The following is a 15,230-nucleotide window of genomic DNA, read 5'->3' on the forward strand; positions in this document are numbered from 1 at the left end:
TAAAAAATAAAAATATTTATTAACCTCTAGAAAGATATCAGATACAAGTTCCTTTTCGATATATCTCTGTATACTGTATACACGGATACAGGATCCGCTATACCCGCTTGTGAAATAAAGACTAAATAACCTCCTCTCACCCCCATATCCAAATAAAAAAGAGGTTAAGTAATAAATTTTAATTAAAGAGAAGAATCAATGGATTCATGATTAAACCCCTCCTACTTCTTGTATTTTTTTACAATTTTGGTTAAGTGAGGGATCAAATATGTAGTCAACTTTATTTGATGGTAGCTTGGAGGATTAGAAATATGACTATTGCTTTCCAATTAGCTGTTTTTGCATTAATTGCGACTTCCTCAGTCTTAGTAATTAGTGTACCCCTTGTATTTGCTTCTCCTGATGGTTGGTCAAATAATAAAAATGTTGTATTTTCCGGTACATCATTATGGATTGGACTAGTCTTTCTCGTAGCTATTCTGAATTCTCTCATTTCTTAAATTAAATTTGGTTAATATTTAGTAACCCCATAAAAAAGAAATAATAAAGGCCATTTAAAAAATTCGAATAGTGAGACGTATTAAAACGCAATTTGCGTTCCGAATTGCTAGCTCTTCTCTTTCAGTATTATGAAATTCCCATTAGAATATTCATTGACAGATAATAAAAAAAGGAAAACTCTTATATCTAATATAATAGAATAGAAAATGAAATGAAACGGTCGACCCAGACATAGACGGTCGACCCAAGCGGATATACGCTATAAAATATATACCGTAGCGAGCGTAGTTCAATGGTAAAACATCTCCTTGCCAAGGAGAAGATACGGGTTCGATTCCCGCCGCTCGCCCGCTTAATTTATCAAAGTACTATGATAAAAAGTTTAGTCTAGTTAATTGTTGAACTACTTATATTAAATTAAGTATTAATTAAGTATTAGTCTAGTGCCGTATCCCTTACTATATTTACCCTTCCTTTGCATCCCCCTCAAAAAAAGAGGGCGCTCCGGAGGCAGAAATAGAACTAGCCAACAGAGCCCCAAAATTGGGTATTAACTGAGACAAACAACGGGCAAACTGTTTTTAAAAGGAAGGGAGAGGTAGACTGTCCCTTTCATTTCATTTTTATTTTCTGCAAGGTAGGGAGAAGCCTTGCGCCTTCTTTTTGTGAAGGCAAGTGGCTTCGCAAATTGCTCAATTTTGCCCTCTAGGGCCCGGAACTAATGAATAAAAAAGGGTTGGATACGCCCCTCTACCATATCTAGAGAAATAGAATACTCCTTTTATAGAGACTGCTAAGTGCGGAGACGGGAATCGAACCCGTGACCTCAAGGTTATGAGCCTCGTGAGCTACCAAACTGCTCTACTCCGCTCTGTAGTACCAGAAACTGGTGGACAAAAAAGGCTTGAATACAAGCCTTTAACATGTCTAGACAAATAGAATACTCCTTTTATACAGAATGGAGCGGGTAGCGGGAATCGAACCCGCATCGTTAGCTTGGAAGGCTAGGGGTTATAGTCGACGTTGGTTGATTATTTTTAACGTCTCTAATTCAAAACCGAACATGAAATTTTGATTTCATTCGGCTCCTTTATGGATATTCTCACCACTTAACATCTATGTCAGCTTTTCTATTTGAATGGAACCAAAGCTCTCTGCTTTCTAGATGATCCTTATAGAGTAGGAGATAGAAATTCTATCTAAATCCATCTAATCTACTTACTTCGTTCCCTAATTTCATTCAAGAGATCCTGAGGAAAAGAATTGGGTTTCCACCGAGCTGAAACAATATGCGGATGCTTCTAGTAAACCAAAACTATCGTTTTTTAGCTATTTGGCTTCCTTATCCTTTAACAAAAGAAGATTTAGTTACGATTGGAAATCAACTTTTTTGTATCTTCATCCATAGATCCTTTACTCATATTTTCAAAATTGGAATACTTAAATCCAATGCAAAATTATGCTTCGCGACTCTGTACTCATATCATAATCCAATTTTTATTTTGGATGCAATTTAAATTAGTTTTTGGGTACAAATCGCCAGAATGTATATTCTTCCTCAATATGCTATTGAGAGGAAAAGGATTTAATCCTTTATAAGAACTAAAGTTTTCATCGGAATATAAAAAAAACTTAAGGATGCCTTAAGTATATCATTTCAAATTCAGTTATTAATAGAACGAATCACACTTTTACCACTAAACTATACCCGCTACATTGTATATTATGGTATAAATGGTACCCTTTGTCAAGGATAGCCATTTGACAAGGAGGCTAATTCCCCCTTATTGAATCAGATGGAGAAGGTTCATGACACTGAGCCATTGGTACTTCTACTTCGATCGCGCGCCTTTACTTTAGGATTTAGATGGCCCCTCTCCCTCTGGTCTGTAAAATAAATCTCTTCTTACCCTGCTAATAGCGCCTGAACCAAATGTATTTATTTTGATTAGGATCCTATCCTATTCTACGGTTACGACTACAATAATCATTATTTACTTTGCGAGGACGTAAGTGTGCCAGACTGCTAAATTGTTTTATTATTCCTACAATATAAACTAGGGGATATAGGGGGTAACACTGTCCCTATAAATTCCTTTTTTCCTTTTCTTTTTTGTCCAGAATTGAACAAAAAAGAAATTATAGAAGATGTTTTCTTCCCCCATTAAGTCCGAGCCATAGAGTAAGAGTGAGATGAGTTTTCCAAATTCATCATAGACTTTCCCTATGGCTTGATAGAAGTAAGAAGCAAAGAGTTGTAACTTAAAGAGTCGTAACTTAAAGAAAAAAACGGACAGGGCTGACAGATTTACCTGATGTAAAGAAGATCCTAAAAGTCTATGATTAGTCGACTCTCTCCATTTAACACTTTCCTCTCTCTCCTTTTTTCCACTGACTCAATGCTAGTTTATTAGATTCTTGTTTAAAAGAATCAAAAAAGTTCAATAGAACTAAGAACACATAAAAAATAGCATAGAGGATCAAGGCCATTACCAAAAGTTCCTCCCAAGGATCCTATCCTATTGGGTATCTGTTCCCTGCCTTTTCCCGCTAGGATTGGAAATCTTATATTTTCCATATACCATTGAATCCTTGGGGTTCCAGAATCCGCCTATTTTACTAGCCTTCGGAAACGGAAAACCATGAACCAAGAAGAGTTGGGTATGTTTTTTTTTCTTAATTTTATTTTGAGCTCTCAAGATATCAATACATATACAATCTATACATAATGTCTCTCTCTATATCTCTATATATTATATATATATAATATGTACATTATGCAGTAGACCCATAATGGGAAATCAAAGTGGCAAATTTTTGAATTAAATAAAAAGCCCTTTTAACTCAGTGGTAGAGTAATGCCATGGTAAGGCATAAGTCATCGGTTCAAATCCGATAAAGGGCTTTTTAAATTAGTGGTAGAGTAATCTCGTGCTAAGACGTAAGTCATTGGTTCGAATCTGATAGAGTACTTTTCTACTAAATTGATTCGCTTTTTTCTTTGTTTTTGAAGCTTTCTCTTTAGAGAATTTTATGACTTAGTGCGGGATGAATGCATTTTTGGTCTGAACACTAAATGAAGCACGGAATGGAAATAAAAAAAAATGGACTATTTTTCATCTTATCTTAGATCAATAAAATAACTACCTGTACTGAACTAATCTAGAATCCCTTTTAGTAATCCATTCTTATCCTATACATTTAAAATGAATTTCCCTAAAAGGTAGAGGATGATCCATGAATTAATCTAACCATCAACTAAAAAAATCCTAGATGAAAACATAGCAGAAAAGTTAGAAAAACTCTTTGCTTTGGATCTAGTTATACTTTTCGAGTATATTGACAATTCAAAAAAACTGCTCATACTATGATTATAGTATAATCACGAGCGGTTGTATATGGCCCTATCGTCTAGTGATGCCCCTATCGTCTAGTGGTTCAGGACATCTCTCTTTCAAGGAGGCAGCGGGGATTCGACTTCCCCTGGGGGTAGGGAGTATTATGAAAGGAGGTTAATCATAGATTAGCAAAAACCCTAGAATAAATTCTTCCTGGGTCGATGCCCGAGTGGTTAATGGGGACGGACTGTAAATTCGTTGACAATGTCTACGCTGGTTCAAATCCAGCTCGGCCCAAAAATCTAGGGCTTCGTGAATATGAACTAAATCCTTTTGTTTTTCTCCCATAAAATAAAATGTCTGATCTATAGAAATAAAAGAGAAATAAAAAAGGGGATTTTTTTTCTAATCCATATCTCTCTCATTCCTTTCTTACAAACAAAAGAGTTTTTCTTGTTGAAGGGTGGATTATTATCCATTTTTAGTGATAAAAAATCACGACATACTAGTTATGTCACTCTCACTATACCCACGTATAATATAATATTAATATGTGGGTATGTAGTATATGATTCGTCTATTTCTTAGAGTACGACAGACGAATCGAATCTTCTTATGGTTCTATTTAAGAATGGGTATGCCATACACCCCGCGGGGATTGTAGTTCAATTGGTCAGAGCACCGCCCTGTCAAGGCGGAAGCTGCGGGTTCGAGCCCCGTCAGTCCCGAACTAGGGTTCAATGAATGGAGAAATTCATATTTCCTTTTTCCATGAAAAAAAAGGGGCAGGGAGCAAGATCAAATACCCATAGGGCACCCTTACTTCACTTTTTTATTTTGCATCTCTCATTAAAGAGGGAGGGAAGGAGTATAGGAATTTTTTTCACTACTCCCGATCGATAAAGATAAAGAAAGACACACATACGATATGTGGATTAGTAGAATTTTAGGATATTACTCTATCTTTCTTTATGATGATACCATCCTCATCTTAATTTCCTATTCCACTGTTATGGAATAGAGTACCGGTATTTTACCGGAATCCATACATAAATTGTATTCCCTTTTTATTTCAGACCTCTTTTCCCCATCTCACTTCTACTGCTTATTTGGATGTCTATGTGACCCATAGAAAGTTGCTCATATAATACATACATAATTGTATGTATAACTATAAGAAAAAGGAAGAGAAATTGTATAAGATTAAGAAAGCTCGTGGGTTAGAGATATAGAAAAGAAAAAGTAGAAAAAAAAGGATTAAAAAAGAGGGAATTCCTAATCCAATCAAAAAACCCATTTTGGTCTTAGTATGGATATAGGATCTTCCTATGTTATACTATATAACTCTCATCCATGAATTGATTTGATAGATCCGATATTCATAATATTGAATTGATTCAGTATTATCAGAATGCAAGCCCTACCCTTGAATTTACAAGATACCCCTTTTTCCTCTCCATGGGATTACATCCCGAGTTATTGTGAAAATAAAAAATAAAGAGGTTATGGAAGTCAATATTCTCGCATTTATTGCTACTGCACTGTTCATTCTAATTCCTACTTCTTTTTTACTTATTATTTATGTAAAAACAGTCAGCCAAAATAATTAAGTGGAATTCCAATTAATCATTGAAGAAATGAAAAAGGGATTAAATAAAAAAAATCCAAGTCTTAAATGAAAGGATCTGGTTGGAATCTTAAAGTGTGGTAGAAAGAACTACATATAGTTTTTTCTACGACACTTTAGAGTCTTTCTATTATATTATCTTTGAATCTACATAGAATAGATTAGTAGATTGAAATAGTTAAGTAGTCTAATTCAATTTCTTTTTTCATTGCATCCACTTAATTTCAATCAGGTCAAAATAAAAAAATCGAAGACAATTCTTGACCAAAGAATCCATGGAAGGAAAGAAAAATAATATAAGAATAGACTATAGTAAAAAGTAAAAGGAAAAAACCAGCGAATCTTTCATGCTTAAATATCCCGCGAGATGCTTCAAAAGAGAATAAAAATTATTCTAAGAATAAAGAAAGAGTATAAAACAAATGGAAAATGTGTGATATGCCGTGAATAGTTCCGTGGAAGAAAGTCTAATTTTCTTATGTATAGAACTTTTTTTAACCATTAGTCATTTCTAGTAGAAATTCTTAATTGGTATAATGGCTCTTTCTTACAATACAAGAGTTTCTTACAGGAGTGAAACAAAACTAAAGAAAAAGATTAAAGAATAACGTTTGACAAAATAATTAATGCAAAACGATCAATTAAAAAAAGAATTGATACAACAATTTGATTACTTAATCAATTAGTAGTATCGTATCCCTAGAGTCCACTCCTTCCCCATACTACTAGTGAAAGAGAAAATGTAAAGACTACCATTAAAGCAGCCCAAGCGAGACTTACTATATCCATCTAAATTATGTCTCCTATTTCTATGAAGGGATTATTCTACTATTGATCAATAATCATAGTGGAATCAAGGGTACAGAGTCAAAAAGGGCTTCTGCCCTAAGGCCATGGATCAATCAGTTCAAGGAATTTACTCCTAACAAATTCTTATAGGAATTCTTGTAGAATTAGAGAGCATTAAAAATACGATACTATACTATAAGCCCTTTTTTCCTTACCTTAAAAAAGAAAGAGTACGGGAATGATGTCCTGAATAGAAGAAGCGGGAATAGGAAGATTTTTTATTCCTTTTGTTACTCTAGTGTATGTAGGTCACATAAGATGTACGATAAAAAAATGTATGATAATTAGGAAGTCTTGATATTCTTTCGTGGAGTCCCTTCTGGAATCTTAGATTGAAAAAGAGAAGAATGCCCCTTAGGGACCTTTCTTTGGATACCAAGATTTCTGACATCTTATCCTCGTATTTAAAAATTCTCAAATCGAATCAATTAAGAACCAATTCAAATTCATATAATAAAAGAATAAGGAAACACTACCTCACCCCTATTGATAACCATTTTGGCCACTACCGCCAAAACAAACCCTAACCCTAGTTTAAGGATAGAACTATGGTATGGTTTCTCTAAACCCAGTATCGGCAGGCTTAGTTACTCTCTTGCCCGAACTTATGCGAAGTAAAAATTGATTGAATTCGATCAGTACTAGAAAACCTAAGTATTTTATTGATCAGGCGGCACCCAGATTTGAACTGGGGATAAAGGATTTGCAGTCCCCTGCCTTACCGCTTGGCCATGCCGCCAAAAAATCCGATCGAAAATCTAGAAAACAGCAAGTATTCATCCACGTTTTCTTACGAAAAGCCCCTTTCTTTTATTTTGAATATAATTAAACTTACTTTTTTCCAATCTTTTTCAAAAAAGATACTCCTGCTTTTTTTGATCCAGTTTCGATTATTCTCCTCGATAGATTCTATCTTAAAACATACATTGCTAACACAATAAAACTTCCCATTTCTTTCTATTGAGATGAAAAAGAAGAAAAGTGGATTTCTAGTCACAGGCTGCAAAATTCAGAACAAATTGGAACCATTAACTAGAATTCTCTTTCTTTTTTGAATTGCAGTAGTGAACTACTCTTAAATCGGTATTATCTCCCCCCCTTCAATTTCAATGGCATAATAAAATATTATGGCTTTATGCTTAATCCGTGTATAGGTGAACTTTAGGTCCGAGCAGCATTATTATCCAAAGATCCCCTTTATGTACATATCTCTATGGGGAATCGTGCTTTAATTTTTCAAAGTATTAAATTAAATATCTTGAATAAAAAAAGGAAATTTGCTCTGATATTAGAGTATAACCTGACTATCTTGGCCTACCCAAGTGAAATTACGATAAAAGAAAAGCATGGATATGGGGAGAGGTGGATAATTAGATTGGCATGTACTTAAAAAAGGGACTTACTTTATTTTAGAATTCCACAATGAAATACTTAATTTTCTAGCAATTATACTACTCCGATCCGAAATAAAAAAGAACCCTCAAATTATTTTTAGAAATTAAAGTAAGCACGCTATTCTAAATCGAAGTAAAGTAAAACTTTCTAGTGTATTATATTACGGCTTTATTACATTCATAGAAAGGGGATAAAATGAGAAATCTTTGCCATTCAATCTGATTAGAATATTATAAAGTATAAGTGGCATAATTTTTTTTGTAGGAATATTTTAGCAATTCATTTTCATTTCATTTGTACCCCTGGTAAACTAGAATTTTCGTCGAAATGGTCTCTATTCATATGTATGAAATACATATATGAAATACGTATGTGGAGTTCCCTAGAATTTCATGTGATTCAGTAAACAGAATATAGATTCCATGATTGCTAGATCAATCCGTAGGGATTGATGAAGAGTGAGCTGATAATGGAATTTTTCTTTGATAAACAGGAAACTTAAGATTAAGATGCTCCGGAATGGAAACGAGGGAATGTCCACAATACCCGGATTTAGTCAGATCCAATTCGAGGGATTTTTTAGGTTCATTAATCAAGCCTTGGCAGAAGAACTTGACAAGTTTCCAACAATTAAAGATCCAGATCACGAAATTGCATTTCAATTATTTGCGGAAGGATATCAATTGCTAGAACCCTCGATAAAAGAAAGAGATGCTGTGTATGAATCACTCACCTATTCTTCCGAATTATATGTATCTGCGAGATTAATTTTTGGTTTCGATGTGCAAAAGCAAACCATTTCTATCGGAAACATTCCTATAATGAATTCCTTAGGAACCTTTATTATAAATGGAATATACCGAATTGTGATCAATCAAATATTGCTAAGTCCTGGTATTTACTACCGCTCGGAATTAGATCATAAGGGAATTTCTATCTACACCGGGACTATAATATCAGATTGGGGAGGGAGATCGGAATTAGCAATTGATAAAAAAGAAAGGATATGGGCTCGCGTGAGTAGAAAACAAAAGATATCTATTCTAGTTCTATCATCAGCTATGGGTTCGAATCTAAGAGAAATTCTAGATAATGTTTCCTACCCTGAAATTTTCTTGTCTTTCCCGAATGCTAAGGAGAAGAAGAGGATTGAGTCAAAAGAAAAAGCTATTTTGGAGTTTTATCAACAATTTGCTTGTGTAGGTGGGGACCTGGTATTTTCGGAGTCCTTATGCGAGGAATTACAAAAGAAATTTTTTCAACAAAAATGTGAATTAGGAAGGATTGGTCGACGAAATATGAATCGGAGACTTAATCTTGATATACCTCAGAACAATACATTCTTGTTACCACGAGATGTATTGGCCGCTACGGATCATTTGATTGGAATGAAATTTGGAACGGGTATACTTGACGATGACGATATGAATCACTTGAAAAATAAACGTATTCGTTCGGTTGCGGATCTGTTACAAGATCAATTCGGATTGGCTCTTGGTCGTTTACAACATGCAGTTCAAAAAACTATTCGTAGAGTATTCATACGTCAATCGAAACCGACTCCCCAAACTTTGGTAACTCCAACTTCAACTTTCAATTTTATTAATAACTACTTATGAGACCTTTTTTCGCACATACCCATTATCTCAAGTTTTTGATCAAACGAATCCATTGACACAAACTATTCATGGGCGAAAAGTGAGTTGTTTAGGTCCTGGAGGGTTGACGGGGAGAACCGCAAGTTTTCGGAGCCGAGATATTCATCCGAGTCACTATGGGCGTATTTGTCCAATTGACACGTCTGAAGGAATCAATGTTGGACTTACTGGATCCTTAGCAATTCATGCGAGAATTGATCACTTGTGGGGATCTATAGAGAGTCCGTTTTATGAAATATCTGCTGAGAAAGCAAAAGAAAAAAAAGAGAGACAGGTGGTTTATCTATCACCAAATATAGATGAGTATTATATGATAGCAGCAGGAAATTCTTTGTCCTTGAATCAAGGTATTCAGGAAGAACAGGTTGTTCCAGCTAGATACCGCCAAGAATTCTTGACTATTGCATGGGAACAGATTCATGTTAGAAGTATTTTTCCTTTCCAATATTTTTCTATTGGGGGTTCTCTCATTCCTTTTATTGAGCACAATGATGCGAATCGGGCTTTAATGAGTTCTAATATGCAGCGCCAAGCAGTTCCACTTTCTCGGTCCGAAAAATGCATTGTTGGAACTGGATTGGAACGCCAAACAGCTCTAGATTCGAGGGTTTCCGTTATAGCCGAACGCGGGGGAAAGATCATTTCTACTGATAGTCATAAGATACTTTTATCAAGTAGTGGGAAGACTATAAGTATTCCTTTAGTTAACCACCGTCGCTCTAACAAAAATACTTGTATGCACCAAAAACCTCGGGTTCCACGGGGTAAATCCATTAAAAAAGGACAAATTTTAGCAGAAGGAGCTGCTACAGTTGGGGGGGAACTTGCTTTAGGAAAAAACGTATTAGTAGCTTATATGCCATGGGAAGGTTACAATTTTGAAGACGCAGTACTAATTAGCGAAAGTTTGGTATATGAGGATATTTATACCTCTTTTCACATCCGGAAATATGAAATTCAGACGGATACGACAAGCCAGGGCTCCGCTGAAAAAATCACTAAAGAAATACCACATCTAGAAGAACATTTACTCCGCAATTTGGACAAAAATGGAGTTGTTAGGTTGGGATCCTGGGTAGAAACTGGTGATATTTTAGTAGGTAAATTAACGCCTCAGATAGCGAGCGAATCATCATATATCGCAGAAGCTGGATTATTACGGGCCATATTCGGCCTTGAGGTTTCCACTTCAAAAGAAACTTCTCTGAAATTACCTATAGGTGGAAGAGGGCGCGTTATCGATGTGAAATGGATCCAAAGGGACCCCCTCGACATAATGGTTCGTGTATATATTTTACAGAAACGTGAAATCAAAGTTGGGGATAAAGTAGCCGGAAGACATGGGAATAAAGGGATCATTTCCAAAATTTTGCCTAGGCAAGATATGCCCTATTTGCAAGATGGAACACCCGTTGATATGGTCTTCAATCCCTTAGGAGTACCCTCCCGAATGAATGTGGGACAAATATTTGAAAGCTCGCTCGGATTAGCGGGGGATCTTCTAAAGAAACATTATAGAATAGCACCCTTTGATGAGAGATATGAGCAAGAGGCTTCAAGAAAACTTGTGTTTTCAGAATTATATGAAGCCAGTAAAGAAACAAAAAATCCATGGGTATTTGAACCCGAGTACCCGGGAAAAAGCAGAATATTTGATGGAAGAACAGGCGACCCCTTTGAGCAACCTGTTCTAATAGGGAAGTCCTATATCTTAAAATTAATTCATCAAGTTGATGAGAAAATTCATGGGCGTTCTACTGGGCCCTACTCACTTGTTACACAACAACCGGTTAGAGGAAGAGCCAAGCAAGGGGGACAACGAGTAGGAGAAATGGAAGTTTGGGCTTTAGAAGGATTTGGTGTTGCTCATATTTTACAAGAGATACTTACTTATAAATCTGACCATCTTATAGCTCGCCAAGAAATACTTAATGCTACGATCTGGGGAAAAAGAATACCTAATCATGAGGATCCTCCAGAATCTTTTCGAGTGCTCGTTCGAGAACTACGATCTTTGGCTCTAGAACTGAATCATTTCCTTGTATCTGAAAAGAACTTCCAGGTTAATAGGGAGGAAGTTTGATCGGAATAAATATAAATTCTTTTCTTATTTCTATTTTATGATTGACCAATATAAACATCAACAACTTCAAATTGGACTCGTTTCCCCTCAACAAATAAAGGCTTGGGCTAACAAAAACCTACCTAATGGAGAAGCCGTTGGCGAAGTCACAAGGCCCTCTACTTTTCATTATAAAACCGATAAACCAGAAAAAGATGGATTGTTTTGCGAAAGAATCTTTGGACCCATAAAAAGCGGGATTTGCGGTTGTGGAAATTCTCGAGCGAGCGGAGCTGAAAACGAAGACGAAAGATTTTGCCAAAAATGCGGGGTAGAATTTGTGGATTCTCGGATACGAAGATATCAAATGGGATACATCAAACTCGCATGTCCCGTGACTCATGTGTGGTATTTGAAAGGTCTTCCTAGTTATATCGCGGATCTTTTAGATAAACCTCTTAAGAAGTTGGAGGGCCTAGTATACGGCGATTTCTCTTTTGCTAGGCCCAGCACTAAAAAACCCACTTTTTTACGATTACGAGGTTTATTCGAAGAGGAAATTGCATCCTGTAACCACAGCATTTCTCCCTTTTTTTCTACCCCAGGCTTTGCAACATTTCGAAATCGGGAAATTGCGACAGGAGCAGGTGCTATTAGAGAACAATTAGCAGATTTGGATTTGCGAATTATTATAGAGAATTCTTTGGTCGAATGGAAGGAATTAGAAGACGAGGGGTATAGTGGAGATGAGTGGGAAGATAGAAAAAGACGAATAAGAAAAGTTTTTTTGATTAGACGCATGCAATTGGCGAAACATTTTATTCAAACAAATGTAGAACCAGAATGGATGGTTTTGTGCTTATTACCGGTTCTTCCTCCCGAATTGAGACCTATTGTTTATAGGTCTGGAGATAAAGTAGTGACTTCAGACATTAATGAACTTTATAAGAGAGTTATCCGTCGGAACAACAATCTTGCCTATCTATTAAAAAGAAGTGAATTAGCGCCAGCAGATTTAGTAATGTGCCAGGAAAAATTGGTACAAGAAGCCGTGGATACACTTCTTGATAGTGGGTCCCGCGGGCAACCGACGAGGGATGGTCACAATAAAGTATACAAATCACTTTCAGATGTAATTGAAGGTAAAGAGGGAAGGTTTCGCGAGACTCTGCTTGGGAAACGGGTCGATTACTCAGGGCGTTCTGTCATTGTTGTGGGTCCTTCGCTTTCATTACATCAATGTGGATTACCTCTAGAGATAGCAATAAAGCTTTTTCAGCTATTTGTAATTCGCGATTTAATCACGAAACGCGCCACTTCTAATGTCAGGATTGCTAAAAGGAAAATTTGGGAAAAGGAACCCATTGTATGGGAAATACTTCAAGAAGTTATGCGGGGACATCCTGTACTGTTAAATAGAGCACCTACTCTGCATAGATTAGGCATACAGGCCTTTCAACCCACTTTAGTAGAGGGGCGTACTATTTCTTTACACCCATTAGTGTGTAAGGGTTTCAATGCAGACTTTGATGGAGATCAAATGGCTGTTCATCTACCTTTATCCTTGGAAGCTCAGGCGGAAGCCCGTTTACTTATGTTTTCTCATATGAATCTCTTATCTCCTGCTATTGGGGATCCTATTTGCGTACCAACCCAAGACATGCTTATCGGGCTTTATGTATTAACAATTGGAAAGCGTCGAGGTATTTGTGCAAATAGATATAATAGTTTCAGAAACTATCCAAATTTAAAAGTCAATTACAATAATAATAATTCTAAGTATAGGAAAGATAAAGAACCCCATTTTTCTAGTTCTTATGATGCACTGGGAGCTTATAGACAAAAACTAATCAGTTTAGATAGTCCCTTGTGGCTACGATGGAACCTGGATCAACGCGTCATTGGGTCAAGAGAAGTTCCGATTGAAATTCAATATGAATCTTTGGGGACTTATCATGAGATTTATGCTCACTATCTAATAATGGGAAATAGAAAAAAGAAATTCGTTCGATATACATTCGAACCACTCTTGGTCATATTTCTTTTTATAGAGAAATAGAGGAAGCCGTACAAGGATTTAGTCAGGCCTATTCATACACTACCTAAACAAGAAAGTTAGATTCGGCGATGCCCCTCCCCTTTGCTTTCGGGGGGCATTCTGATTTCCCTAGTATCATCATTATTTGCCACGCGAATCCAGATTGAGATTGAGGCAATTAAGTTAATTAAATTTTCGAATCACTGACTCAGGCCCATTGTCGAATCCTACTCAGCAATTGTCGAATCCTACTCAGCCGAAAAGGGGGTACTTATGTATGGCGGAACGGGCCAATCTGGTCTTTCATAATAAAGAGATAGACGGAACTGGTATGAAACGACTTATTAGCAGATTAATAGATCATTTTGGAATGGGATATACATCCCATATACTGGATCAACTAAAGACTCTAGGCTTCTATCAAGCCACTACTACATCGATTTCGTTAGGAATCGAGGATCTTTTAACAATACCCTCTAAGGGATGGTTAGTCCAAGACGCGGAATAACAGAGTTTTCTTTTGGAGAAACACTATTATTATGGGGCTGTACACGCGGTAGAAAAATTACGCCAATCTGTTGAGATATGGTATGCGACAAGTGAATATTTGAAACAAGAAATGAATTCAAATTTTCGGATAACGGATCCTTCTAATCCAGTCTATCTAATGTCTTTTTCAGGAGCCAGAGGAAATGCATCTCAAGTACACCAATTAGTAGGTATGAGAGGATTAATGTCGGACCCTCAAGGACAAATGATTGATTTACCTATTCAAAGCAATTTACGCGAGGGACTTTCTTTGACAGAATATATAATTTCCTGCTATGGAGCCCGCAAAGGGGTTGTAGATACTGCTGTACGAACAGCAGATGCTGGATATCTTACACGTAGACTTGTTGAAGTAGTTCAACATATTATTGTGCGTAGAAGAGATTGTGGTACTATCCGAGGTATTTCTGTAAGTCCTCAAAATGGGATGACGGAAAAACTTTTTGTCCAAACACTAATTGGTCGTGTATTAGCAGACGATATATATATCGGTTCACGATGCATTGCCGCGCAAAATCAAGATATTGGAATTGGATTAGTCAATCGATTCATAACTGCCTTTCGAGCACAACCATTTCGAGCACAACCAATATATATTAGAACCCCCTTTACTTGCCGAAGCACTTCTTGGATCTGTCAATTATGCTATGGCCGGAGTCCTACTCATAGTGATCTGGTGGAATTGGGAGAAGCCGTAGGTATTATTGCGGGTCAATCAATTGGGGAGCCAGGGACTCAACTAACATTAAGAACTTTTCATACTGGCGGAGTATTCACAGGGGGTACTGCCGACCTTGTACGATCCCCTTCGAATGGAAAAATCCAATTCAATGAGAATTTGGTTCACCCCACACGTACCCGTCATGGACAGCCTGCTTTTCTATGTTATATAGACTTGCATGTAACTATTCAGAGTCAAGATATTCTATATAGTGTGAATATTCCCTCAAAAAGCTTGATTCTAGTGCAAAATGATCAATATGTAAAATCTGAACAAGTAATTGCGGAGATTCGTGCCGGAACGTCCACTTTACATTTTAAAGAAAGGGTACAAAAGCATATTTATTCTGAATCAGACGGCGAAATGCACTGGAGTACTGATGTTTACCATGCGCCCGAATATCAATATGGTAATCTTCGTCGATTACCAAAAACAAGCCATTTATGGATATTATCCGTAAGTATGTGCAGATCCAGTATAGCGTCTTTTTCA

General features: G+C 36.5%; 5 non-coding genes and 1 pseudogene across 6 annotated transcripts; 4 read left to right on the top strand and 2 right to left on the bottom strand.

Annotated features, from left to right (window-relative positions):
* Window positions 1-779: 779 nt before the first annotated feature.
* TRNAG-GCC lies at window positions 780-850 on the top strand. Its single transcript has one exon. It is a non-coding gene; the product is annotated as a tRNA-Gly (tRNA).
* Window positions 851-1,298: 448 nt separating this feature from the next.
* TRNAM-CAU lies at window positions 1,299-1,372 on the bottom strand. The gene has a single exon. It is a non-coding gene; the product is annotated as a tRNA-Met (tRNA).
* A 1,962-nt stretch (window positions 1,373-3,334) lies between these two features.
* Window positions 3,335-3,406, top strand: TRNAT-GGU. The gene has a single exon. It is a non-coding gene; the product is annotated as a tRNA-Thr (tRNA).
* Window positions 3,407-3,694: 288 nt separating this feature from the next.
* On the top strand, window positions 3,695-11,468 carry LOC123398164 (annotated as a pseudogene). The gene has a single exon (XR_006610090.1). The product of XR_006610090.1 is annotated as a DNA-directed RNA polymerase subunit beta-like (transcript).
* Window positions 4,055-4,136, top strand: TRNAY-GUA. Its single transcript has one exon. It is a non-coding gene; the product is annotated as a tRNA-Tyr (tRNA).
* TRNAC-GCA lies at window positions 6,984-7,054 on the bottom strand. Its single transcript has one exon. It is a non-coding gene; the product is annotated as a tRNA-Cys (tRNA).
* Window positions 11,469-15,230: the final 3,762 nt, after the last annotated feature.

The sequence above is a fragment of the Hordeum vulgare genome, chromosome 5H, assembly GCF_904849725.1.
Source record: "Hordeum vulgare subsp. vulgare chromosome 5H, MorexV3_pseudomolecules_assembly, whole genome shotgun sequence".
NCBI lineage: Eukaryota > Viridiplantae > Streptophyta > Magnoliopsida > Poales > Poaceae > Hordeum > Hordeum vulgare.